At 38.6% G+C, this 13,372-nt stretch overlaps 1 protein-coding gene across 1 annotated transcript in view; it reads right to left on the bottom strand.

Annotated features, from left to right (window-relative positions):
- Positions 1-13,372, bottom strand: part of SPIN1 (spindlin 1) — a 71,633-nt gene that overhangs the window by 39,321 nt on the left and 18,940 nt on the right.

Genomic DNA, 13,372 nt, shown 5'->3' with positions numbered 1-13,372 from the left:
AGTCTCAACCCAACTCCCTTTCTGTTGTGCTAAAGAACTAGAACACTAAATACAGATGAGAAACATACAAAATTTAACTTCAAATTTATCAGGTTGTAATCTCAGGGCACATTCAGCAATACTACTCATGACCTCAGAAGACAGGCTTGCTATCTTCTAGGAAAACAGCAAGCAAAAGAGAACTTCACACCATCCCACCCCCGAAGTGCCCTTTGCTCCTGTAGTACAGATAACTGTCCTGAGCAATGTAAAACTCCCCGTCAGTTTTTACCCAATCCCATCCTTGCCCTCTGCGTATCTCTCTCTTAACCACTAGAACATTCTCAGCAGCTTACAATAAATGTTGTCACAGACATCCCATGGCTCCACCCTCTTTCTCTACTCCTCTTTCCAAAACTACTTAAAAGATTAAGGAAAAATTTAATCTACACAAATATGAATTTATACTAACTTAAATGGCATGGAATTTTTCACTTAACTAATGCTCTAAAGTGTGCACCCTTTTCACTGGCAGATTTAAGCTTATCTTGGCAATATTTTCTCTATCTTTCCACTTCATTAAAATTTACAAGTTGAACTTGGTTAACAAACTTTTAAGAAGTTGAAGGAAGAACTGCAGTGGGGGGAAAGAAACAAGGGGACTTTTTAAACAATGTAAGAATGCAAAATAACTTACCCATTCTTGAGCTAACAACTAATAAACACTTAAATTGTCTCATCTTATCCCAACTCCTGTTAAAAACTAAAAAGAAATGCAAAGACAAATCAAAAGGAAAATACTGCATAGTGCTAACTAATGAAACCCTGGTTTTGTTTCAATAGTTGCCATATAATAATGCTCTAAAAAATATGACAAATTAGCTTTGCTAAAACAAATCCCATCCTCCTTTGACTGAAAACAGTTTAACTAAATTTGTTCCAGTTTTCTGAAATGATACACACTCCACCTTCACTTTGTTATTCTATTAAGTGGCTTAGTAAATAAGAAAAAGTGAAGGAAATTTTTAAAAAAGAAATTTAAAACACTGATAGAAATATCTTGTTGCTAGGAGAAAAGTGTTATGGAAAATGGGGTCAAGGTTATAAAAAGGATAGACCCAGTTCTGGGGTATAGTTCAGTAATGGAGGAATACTTAGCAATGTGAAGGTCTGGGTTCACCTAGAGAGCGAGCGAGAGATAGAGAAAAATCTGTATTCTGAGAGATCACTAATAGATAAAAAAAATCATTTGCTAAAAAGGTTGAAACAGGTTACCTGTTAACTGTAAAGAGGAAAGTACTGCTTTACAATTTGTTGAAGACTGGTCTGTCATCATGGGGAAATCCAACAATTTAACACCACTAAAATAGCAAGTCAACCTCACTTTATCCACTTCTGGATGTGATGCAAAACACCGTATCACTTATAAAGTGCTCTTGTCAAAAATGTCTTCCCAAGTCAGGCACGGTGGTGCATACCGTAATTCCAGCAACTCAGGAGACTAGACAGAAGGACCCAGATCCAAGCTTGAGGTCGACCTCAGCAACTTAGTGCCACCCTGTTTCTATTAAAATAAACAATAAAAAGGACTGGAGATGTAGCTCAGGGGTAGAGTGCCCCTGTGTTCAATCTTTAGTAATGCACAAAAATGAGGGGTTTACCTAATCTACTCAAGTTTAACTTCCAGTTTATAGGAAACAGGCAACATAGGAGCAAGTCAAACACCGTGACCAAACAGAAAAATTCAGAAAGGAGACTGCACATGATCAATGAGCCATACTCTTCAAAAACTCAATGTCAAAGAAAAGGTAGACATACACTCTAAGAGAAAGAGGCAAAACAATTCCACGCAATAAATAAATCCTAAACAGATGGTTCTGGGTTGCGGGGGGAGAGGGGGGCTAGAAAATATGTTTAAGACAATTGGGGAAATTTCAGTACAGACTGAATATTGGATGTTATGGAACTATTAAACTTTTTAAAAACAATGAATACCATGGCTATTCATGAGAATAATTATTCTCAGGAAACGTATAAGAAACTTCTAGAGAAGCAGACTCATGATTGTTTATAAGTTAATATCAAACGATCCAGAGACTGAAAATGCATCACGCACAAGGGATAAAATGAATACAGCAAAATATGGTTATTTTTCAATCTAGGTAAAGAGCATATTAATGTTCACTAGTGTCCTTTGAACTTGTACTTCAGTTCCAAATTTTTCTTAATAAAAAGATAAGGGGGAAAAGATTCTGGATATTCCTTCATTAAATACATCTTTATAAGTGTAACTAAATATCCAGGCTTGTAACTGCTATATAATCTTACAAATGTGTCATAAACTTAAATTCTGAAACTTGAAATTCTCCTTCTACTATTCTCTCAAAGGAGATCACAAAATGTTCACACTACTTACCATAAAAATGTTTACTGAACATTCACTACCTGTTAAACAAGTTGCTTTACTTCTAATTCATTATCTTCCTCACAAACACCATACTACAAAGGCATACACTATTACTATACTATTTTGGAAATTTTAAAACAGCAGTACAGAACTTATAATAATTTGGTAAAGGTCACAAAGACTGCAGCAGTACAGAACTTATAATAATTTGGTAAAGGTCACAAAGACTGCAAGTAGCACTGCTTTAACAAATTTCCTATTTAAAGATTGTTTCCATAAATGATAGGGTACCACAAAATAAATAACAATGTACTGTGTCTCCAAAAAGATTAAGGAATGAATATTTCAAAATTTCAAACATAAAAGCAGTAATCACCAAGAAGCAGAAGCTATACACCAAAATACCAGCTGCTACCTGCTATCACCAAACAATGCTATTTATATAAAGAAAAAATATTTCTATAACTGCTTAAGCAAAAATACTAAATTCTAAAATTTAACACTAAGATCACTAATGGAAAAGTATACAAAAGTACTAATAGCCAAATAGTCAAGTAGAAACTGAAATGTATGCTTCCAACAAGTTGTCAAAACTGACGTCACAAACAGTACAGTGGTACATGCCTTTAATCCCAGTGACTCAGGAGGCTGAGGCAGGAAGATTCCAAGTTTCAAGTCAGCCTCTGCAATTTAGAGACAGACCCTGTCTCAAAACAAAAAGGGCCGGGGATGTAACTCAGTGATAAAGCATCCCAGTTCGATCTGTAGTACTTCACCCCCAAAAAAGGAAGAAGAAAAAATACCTAATGTCATAATGGGTAAAAACATCTGTGATATAAGAAAAACACATTTTAGTCTTCCTCTCATTTCCTGGCACACAGCTCCTATGACCCTAGAATACAGAAGTGATTGTCTTTTTGCTAAAGGGATGACTGGCTAAGAATACCTGGATGGCCTCAGGATGAGAGATGGGTTTCCAGGGGAACCAACCATCAGAATTAGAGGTTTGGAACTTTCAAGCCCCAACTGCAACCTCCAGGGAGCGGTAAGAGGTAAAGAGTGAGCCACATAAATGGTCAATGATGTGGTCAAGTATTCCAAAGAAGACCTCCATAAAAATCCCTAAATAATGAGTTCCAAGAGCTTTCCAGTGTGTGAGCGCATGGAGGTACCTGGAGAAGAGGTAGGAGCTCCAGGCTACTCCTCCAGACCTATGAAACTCTACTGTCCACCCTGAGATGTGTCGTTTGTAATAGACCTGAACTCTAGTTAAGCAACCTGAGTTGTGAGCCATTTCAGCAAATTATTAAACTCAAGGGAAGAACCACTGAAACTTTCAATTTACAGCCAGTGGATAAGAAACATAAGACCTGCGAGTGGCACAGCAATGAGGCAGTATTGTGAGAGACAAAGCTTCAGTGTCAGACAGTGTCAATTTCAGTTTAACTGTAGGAAAACTAGTTGGTGTCTGCAGAGAAACAGAGAACTAGCTGGTTTTGAAAAATCTCCCATGTACTGGGTCATAGTCTATTCTGGGTTGAATAAAAGAAAAAAAGAACTTGCCTGGCATGTGTGAGGCCCTGGGTTCAATCCCCAGCTCTATAAAAAGAAAATAATTTCACAGAGAAAAACAATTTTTTTTCTTTTCAACAGTGAGAAATGTATATTACCACATAATATACATAAGTAATGTATATTACTTCCATATTTACATGGAAGGAGGCATATAGCTAAAATCTGAATACAGGCCTAGATATCAGATTTAAAAAAAAAAAAAAAAAAAAGACTATGCCATGACGTTACAAGAATATCCTTATTTGAATAAGTGTAGTATGACCTGGCGAGGTGGTGTATGCCTGTAATCCCAGCAGCTTGAGAGGCTGAGGCAGGAGGATCATGAATTCAAAGGCAGCCTCAGGATCTTGGTGAGGCACTAAGCAACTCAGTGAGACTCTATCTCTAAATGAGATACAAAATAGGACTGGGGATGTGGCTCAATGCTTTGAGTGCCCTTGAGTTCAATCCCCAGTACCTCCCTCCCAAAAGTGTAGCGTGATATGATGGCACATGCCTGTAATTCCAGCGACTCAGGAGGCTGAGGCAGGAGGATGGCAAGTTTGAGGCCAGCATCAGTAACTCAGCAAGGCCCTGTCTCAAAATAAAAATTAAAAAAAAAAGAGATCTGGAATGTTGCTCAGTGGTTAAGCACCCCAACCCCCAAAAAGTGTCATAATGTCTATAACTTAAGGCAATTTTCAAGTGGATCAACAAACAAAACTGTTAGTACAGCCAAATGTCAGTAAATGAATTCTGATGGGTCAGCTACAGATTCAACTTTTCTATGGGTAGAAAATTTCATTCTAAAATTATGGGGGAAAAATCTGAGGAAGGAAGTACCATGTTTAACGTGCTTACAAATATTTAATTTATTCCTTAAGACATTAAAAACAGGTTTAAGATAGTAAAGTATTTGCAATTCCTAAATCTGGATGATGGATAGATTGATATTCAAGTGCCTATATCAACTTTTTTATATGCTTGAGATTTTTCACCATAAAAAGATAATTACTCTCAGCAGGCAAAAAGACACATGTGAGTTCAGGAGTTCAGGGCCAACATGGCAACACAGCAAGATTCCACATCTTAAAAAGAGAAAGGAGCCAGGCCCACTGGCGCACACATGTAATCCCAGGCGCTTGGGAGACTGAAGCAGGAGGATGGCAAAGTTCAACAAGGCCAGCCTCAGGAACTTAGTGAGGTCCTAGGCAACTTAGTGAGAACCTATCTCAAATTAAAAAATAAAGCTCAGTGGTAAAGCATCCCTGGGTTAAATCTATAGTACACAGGAGCCGGGAGCCGGGAGCCGGGAGCCGGGGGGGGGGGGGGGGGGGGGGGTGTTCAGTGGTTTTAAATTTTATAACTATGAACAGAAGAAACTACCAGGAGCTGTGTGCTGGTGCCTGCCTGTAATCCCAGAGACTGAGGCAGGAGGATTCCAAGTCCTATTAGCAAAACCCTGTCTCAAAAAAGACTGGGGGTGAAGCTCAGTGGTAAAGTGCCCCTAGGTTCAACCTGAAGAAAAAAGAGGAAAGAGGAACAGCACAAGGAAGGGGAGGAATCAGTTCTAAACAGCATAATTACAGAGTTCAGCTATTTAAGGACCTTGAAAGGTGCTATCATACTAAAGGTCTGCAAAGCTGAAACTCTCCTATCAATAAAAACAAAATCATTAAACAGTCTAAACCACTAAATATCTAATAACTAACTTTCAATAAAGATGCCCTTAGGCACGGACAAAATCCACAAGGACCATGGATTTGGATGGGAGATAATCTCTACATTTTCCCTACCCTCTTTCTAAAACAAGGCACTTCCTTATTTCCACCATGAGGGTAAGCAACAACATACAATACCTTCAGCAGTATCTCTAACTTTCTCAACAATAGAACAACCCACTGGCATCTGCTGCAGATCTCAAAATATCCCAAATTCACCAAATACTTCTAAGTTGACAGTTATTTAGACCTGCCACTATGACAGAGAGACCAGTTTCTCATTAGGCACTTAGGCACAGCACAAGTGCTACTCCAGGCCTGGTCCTTAGCCACCACTATGAAAGTAGAATAAGTATAACAAAAAGACTGAATTGGCCTCTGTCCCAGTTCCTGGGAAGGACCCTCTAAATCATTAAAATGTCCTGAGGACAACATGAGAGTGTCTCTAATTCAAGATGAGCCCCCAGATAGTTTCTGCTAACAAGATGACTCAAAAGAAGGGCTGGCCACACTAAAAAGACCAACCATGTGATCAGCAGATGGGCTTTGAGCCTCATGCAAGCAATCCAAGGTCCAGTGACAAGAGTTAGAGACTGAGTTCAAGTTCTGGCAGATGATTCAATCAATTATGCTGAAAAATGAGATCAATAAAAACTATGGACACAGAGACTCCGGTGGGCTCTTCTGACTGACAATACTCAGTATGAGGCAGTCACATGTGGATGGTTCAGGAGGGTCAAAACTGACTCAAAAGAAGGGAATAGCACTGCACATTTGGACCCTCACAGGTCTTGCCCTACACATTTCTTCTTTAGACATAATTTGTAACCTTTTATAATTTAAAAACTATAATCATAAATATTGTACTCTTTGGAATTCTGTAATTTTTTCTAAGTGCATGATCAAACTTCAGAATGGTCACAGAAACCTCAAAATTGGTAGTGAGCTTGTCTGAAATACAGGTAACTTGGGAGCCTCCCAGTTTGTAGTTGCTGTATGAAGTGAGGTCAATCTTACAGAAACCTGTTAAGTTCGACCTCATTCACGGTGGTTAATTAAGAACTGCACTACACAGCTCGGTGTGGTGGCACCCCTGTAATCCCAGGGGCAGAGGAGGCTGAGGCAGGAGGATCAGGAGTTCAAAAGCCAGCCGGACTCAGCAATTTACCAAGGCCCTAAGCAACTGAGTAAGACTGTCTCTAAATACAATACAAAAAGGGCTGGGGATGTGGCTCAGTGACTAAGCAACCCTGGGTTCAATCCCTGGTACCAAAAAAGAAAAAACAAAACAAAACCATGAACTGCACTACAATGGCACACATGTCTATCAATGCTCCCCTGTTGGCAATATTTGGTAATCAGGATGTAAAAGAAAACAAGCTACAGACCACTTCAAAATACATTTTTTTTTCCCAAATACACATCAAAACCTTCATTTTAATCCCATAAAAAACAAAACTTGAACTACCTATATGTTAACTATATGCTGTGGCCCATATATTGTTGTCACATGTTACCAAAGTAGTTACAGTACATTACACAGTAATATTTTTATAACTTTTTAATACAGTTGGTTTCCTTTGTGAGCCTGTGTAGTTTATTCATCATGTTCAGAAACATTCTAAACAGTATCTGCAGGTTTCACTGGATTGGCCAGAAGGTCCATAGCACAACCTCTGTCTAAAGCCATGGACAACAATCCCTCCAGGTCCTTAATGGGTTTGTGAAGGCCACCTACAAGCATCATCAAAAAGAATGGCCAACTCCTGGTAATAATGGACTAGTAATCCTAATAGTCACAAAATCAAAATAAAATTTAAACAGACACCTCTAGCAAAACCTATTAGGAACCAGAGTTTCTAGGAGAAATGACTAATTCCTGGTCACAGGAGCTTGGAACATCTTGTCATATCCAAAGCAAGGAAGCTATTCAAAGACTACTGGAGTTGTATCAAAGAAACACAGAGGGTTCTTTTGCACTATTTACTCATATATGAATGAAAACTTGCATGATAAAAAGTTGAACAAGTCTGAAGACATCGAAGAACTTGAAAGACAGTTCTTATAGCACCAGAGGCAGGATCTAGGAAGGGAAATCCTACAGCTAAAACCACTTTCATCCTTGTGAGGAGTAACTGCCAAGTGTTAAAGGGCTGCTGAGAGACTCACAGTTTTAGCAAAGTTAGGAGTCAAGGGCTGGAATACAGGGGCTACCAAGGGGAGGGCGGTAGAGGAGCACTGGGAAACCCATGTCTCCTTGAGCCGGAATTCTGCACTACTGCCCTTAAGGAGTGAGGGGAAGAGGGAAGCTGCCAGGCTCTAAGCATGACATAAACTCATCTTCATCCCCACAACTGAACTGAAGGGACCCCGGCATTCCCAGTACCTCAGATGCCTGCCAGAAGCAAGCATGAATCTTCCCTGGGAATATAATCCTACACCCCAAATTACTCAAGCAATATTTAAAGTATAATCTACTAGATGTGCACACATACAAACTGGTCCAAGAAGGAGATAAAATGAACAAAACCCAGCAAAAGCAACAAATCAGAAACAAAAAAAAAAAGCCACAGGACTGCCAGGATTAGAGTTGCAAAATCATACTAAGAGAATGTCACATATTTTTTGTTGTTTGCTTGCTTGTTTTTACAGTGCTGGGGGATCAATCCCAGGGCCTCACACATGCTAAGCCAGCATTTTACCACTAAGCTACAAACCAGCCCCAATAAACATAATTATTAAATGAAAAGAGTAGCTATAATTACTATGTTCAAAGAGATGTAAGACTGAAAACTTGGGAAGAAAAAAAATCAAAACATCAGATATTTCATAAGTTAAAAAAAAAAAAATTGAATGGGCAAGACTAACAACAGGTTAATCTTGTTAAAAATTAGTGACCAAACTGAGAGCAGAAAAAAATATTCAGATAGAAGTAAGAAGTTGGTGAGAGACTGAGAAATGTTTAACAGGATTTAAATGAAGTCTCAGAATAGAGGTGGGGGAGGGAGACAGCAGAAACTCCTGAAAAGAACAGCTTCAAAATTTATGAAAGAACAATTCTCTATGGACTCATGGAGACCCAAGAATTCCCAGCACACACACCCCTAGAAAACTGATAGTAAAACCACCGAAAAAATCAAAAACAGAAAAACCAGCCAGGCGCAGTGATGTACACCTGTAATCCCAACAGCTTGGGAAGCTGAGGCAGGAGGATCACAAGCTCAAAGCCAGCCTTGTCAACATAGTGAGACCCTGTCTCTAAATAAAATATAAAGAAGGGCTGCGGATGTGGCTCAGTGGTTAAGCAACCCAGGGTTCAATCCCATTACCAAGAAAAAAAAAAGAAAAGAAAGAAAGAAAGAAAGAAAAATCCATAGAAGCCTGTAGTAATGAAGGGATTACATTCATGGGAGCAAATATTAAACTAACAGTATACTTCTCAGAAAACAACAGAAGCTGAAGATAAGATTCAATAACTTCTTCCAACACCCTGGAAGCAAACTGTCAACTTAGAATTCTATATACATCAAAAATACCACTCAAGCAGGACATGAAGCCAGACATGGTGGCACACACCTGAAACCCCAGAAACTAGAAAGGAGGAAGGCTAAGGCAGGAGGACCCAAGTTCCAGGTCAACCTCAGCCACTTAGTGAGAACCTGTCTCAAAATAAAGGGGTGGGGCCTGGATTTGTGGCTCAGTGTGAAGCGCCTCTTGGTTCAATCCTATATACATACACATGCGCACACACACACACACATCTTTCAAAAAGAAAGATAACTTCTAATATTTTTAGAATGTTTTTAGACTAATACACACCCAGAGGATTCACTATTAGCAGTCACACAACAGGTGAGAAACATTAAAGATGTTTCTTCTTAGGGCAGAAGGAAAATGTGCCAAGATGGAGGATTAAGTTACAACCAGGAATGAAAATCAATGAAAAGGGTAAATTTTGTGGGTAAATCTAAATAAGCATTGACTGTACCAATTAATGTTTTAAAATTCTCAGATTTAAAATTGCAAATTATGACATTTAAGTAAAAATGAAGTAAATGGAGTTTAAGTGTCCGGGAAGAGAAAGGGTCAAATAACATTAGATCTTTGATTAAGTCAAGCAGACATTTTAAATAACTTCCAAGTTAACACACAAAAACTACACTAAATAAAAAACATCCAAAAGGTGGCAAAATAAACAGGAAAAGTATATAAGACAGGAATAAGTAAAATGCACTCATTGGCATATTTAAACTCAACTGTGTCAGACAGAGCAAATGTTCCAATCATAATAACTGACAAGGTTTTTAATATCCTACTGTATGGTGCTAATAGAATCATTCACAACTAAGCATATAGACAAAATAAAGGATAAAAAAGATACACCCTGAAAATAATAAGCAAATGGTATTGCAACATTAATATCAAGTTGATATTTTACCTGTAATACTTTTGCCTTAAAGAACATTTAATAAGATTTTAAAAGACTCAAATAATGAGGAAAATACACAACTCTAAATATGTGTGCAAATAACATATCCTAAAAAGACATAAAGTAAAAATTATCAGAACTAAGGAAAAAACAAATACAAAACCAGAATACAGTTTACACTTCTCTAATCAGAAAATGCAAAATAAAAACCACTCAAAAATCTGAATATTTTGAGTGCTAACATGATGCCACAGTGGAAAATCCCACACCATGAAACTATTTAAAGCACAAAATGATGGCAAATATTGCACAAAATCACCTTCAGGCTATGTGATTAAGGTAAGTAAAACAAATGAATTTCATACTTGGACTTAGGTCCCATCATCCATTACATATGTGCAAATATTCCAAAGTTCAGGGTGGGTCCAAGCCATTTTAGGTAAGAGATACTCAAACTGCATTAACACATCTATCTCAGTAACCAATAGAACCAACAGGCCAAACCATGAGAAAAGGGGGAGGGGAGGCTATAACAATTTAACATGATTAATCAACTTGAATTAGCAAAGCACTGTACCCAACAAATGTAGAAACACATTCTTTCCAACCACACAGAACACTTTAAAAGCTGCACACTGGTTGTTTTAGTCACCTTTTTGTCTTTCTGACAAATACCTGAGAAAAACAACTTAAAGAAGGCCAAATTTATTTTGGTTCACAGTTTCAAAGTTTCAGTCCATGATTGGTTGGTTCCATTTTTATGGGACTATAGTAAGGCAGAACATCATGGCGGAAATGGTACTGAAAACAGATCTGCTCATTTCAGGACGGCCAGAAAGCGCAAGATCAAAAGGGGCCCAGGGACAAGTTATGTCCTTTCCAGGGCAAGAAGTCCTCAGTGACCCACCTCCTCCAAGTAGGTCCTACCTCCTGCATTTTCTACCACCTCCCAACAGTTTATTCAAATTACAAATCCCTCAATGAGACCAGAGCCCTTATAGTCCAATCACTTCCCAAAATCCCTACTTCTGTACATTGCTGCACTGGGGACCAAGACTTCAACACATGAGCCTTTGAAGACATTCCAGAATCAAACCTTAACAGTTGTACAGAGTACTTGCCTAGCATGTAGAAAACTCTGGGTCCAATCTCTAGCATCACAAAACAAAAACTGCACATACGCTGGGCCATAAGCTTCCAAAAGTTTTGTAGGTTTACGTGTTTTTTGTTTTGTTTTGTTTTGGTTGTTTTTACTATGATGGAATTGACAGAACTCAGAAAAATGGTAGAACACAAAGGATACAACTACAATAACAGCAGGTACATGTCACTTTGTATTTGTCAGAAGCCAAGGAATGTAAACTATGTAAACAGAAGCAAAGAATGAACTCTAATAAACTATGGACCGCAGGTAATAAGGAAGTATCAGTGTAAGTTTATCAACCATAACAAATGTACCCCTCTGGTGGAAATGTTGATACCAAAGGCTATGTAGGTGTTGGGATAGAAGATATATGGGAACTCCTGAACTTCATGCTCGATTTTGCTATGAACTTAAAACTTCTCTAAGAAAATAAAGTCTACTTAAGAAAAGGGGGCTGTGGGCATAGCTTAGTGGTACAAGTGCTTGCCTAGTCCTGCCAAGTCAATTCCCAGCACAAGAGAGAAGGAAAAAAATACTTATCAAGATAACTTAATAAGTTCGCTGACTATGAAGAACTTCAGAAATCTTAATTGCTTAAGATGGACAGACACAGACACACACAAACACACACACACATCCTGCTCTGCCCCGCTTCCTTCCCTTTCCCTCCCCTCTCTCCTCCTTTTCTCCACCATTGTTCCCTGATGGTAGGATCATTTGCAAACAGAATCACTCTGGCAGGAGGAAGGGGACGTGGCAAATATCACCACTGCTCTTTTTTTTTTTTTTTTTTTTTTTTTTATTGTAAACAAATGGGATACATGTTGTTTCTCTGTTTGTACATGGCGTAAAGGCATACCATTTGTGTAATCATAGATTTACATAGAGCAATGTTGTTTGATTCATTCTGTTATTTTTTCCCTTCCCCCCACCCCTCCCACCCCTCTTTACCCTCTATACAGTAGTTCCTTCCTCCATACTTGCCCCCCTCCCTAACCCTAACTCTAACCCTTCCCTCCCCCCCATTATGTGTCATCCTCCACTTATCAGCGATATCATTCGTCCTTTGGCTTTTTGAGATCGGCCTATCTCACTTAGCATGATATTCTCCAATTTCATCCATTTGCCTGCAAATGTCATAATTGTATCATTCTTTATGGCTGAGTAATATTCCATTGTATATATATATCACCACTGCTCTTAAAGTTTGGGTGACAAGTCTCTCCTGCTCACATTCATTGACCAAAGCAAATCACACAGCCACACCTAACTTAGAAGGTAGGAACCACAATAAGATACATAAGAGCTGGAATGACTAAAATTGGAAAGATTAACAATATCACGTTATCAATAAGGATATAGAGCCACAAGAATATCCACTGCAGTGGAAAGAAAAATTAGTATAACCACTCTCAAAAAGTTTGTTTCATCGACTAGTACTTGTCGCTGGCATAATATATGATCCAGCAATTTCATTCCTCAATTTATCCAACAGAAAACCTGGCAAGAATTAAGAATATAAATGTTTATGTCAATACCACTCACTTTAGCCCATGACAACATAAAAACGAGTCTCACAGATCACCTACCATGAGGAGCTTAACTAAAAGACTTAAGAGGCTCTGCTCTGAATCCATCACTGGTTCCCCTCTGGTCCCACCCGTTCCACAGGAGCTTTTCTGTCAATGACTAAAGTAGGCCCATTCCTGCAGAACAAGGCACTCCTCTCAATGGCAAAAGGCTAAAGGACTCCTTGCCTCAACTGCCCTGGAAATGCACTATAGTCCTAAGACTTTTCCTGAGATTCCCTTTTCCTCTTTCACAACCATCAGACCTGTGTGGGTCTCATGGCCCCCATAAATGCCAATCTAACCTCAACTTGCTATCCTCTTGTTCCTGGGAAAACCTGAACTAATCCAATATTTATCAACAGGAAAACAAAATAACTACCCTACAGTCATACATAATGAAACAAAATACAATCACATGGAACCAATGGATGACACTCAAGATGAAATGGGTGGTAGTTGACAGCTGATGTCTGTCAAAACCAGAATTCTACAACTACTTCTATACTTAACAATAAAAATATCAAAAGGGGACAAGGAGGGAAAACTCTTGAGAAGTCAAAAGTGCTC

Source organism: Sciurus vulgaris (genome assembly GCF_902686455.1).
Source record: "Sciurus vulgaris genome assembly, chromosome: 13".
NCBI classification, from domain to species: Eukaryota; Metazoa; Chordata; class Mammalia; order Rodentia; family Sciuridae; genus Sciurus; species Sciurus vulgaris.
The sequence above is the reverse complement of the archived record's forward strand: the minus strand, read 5'-3'. Positions and strand labels throughout refer to the sequence as shown.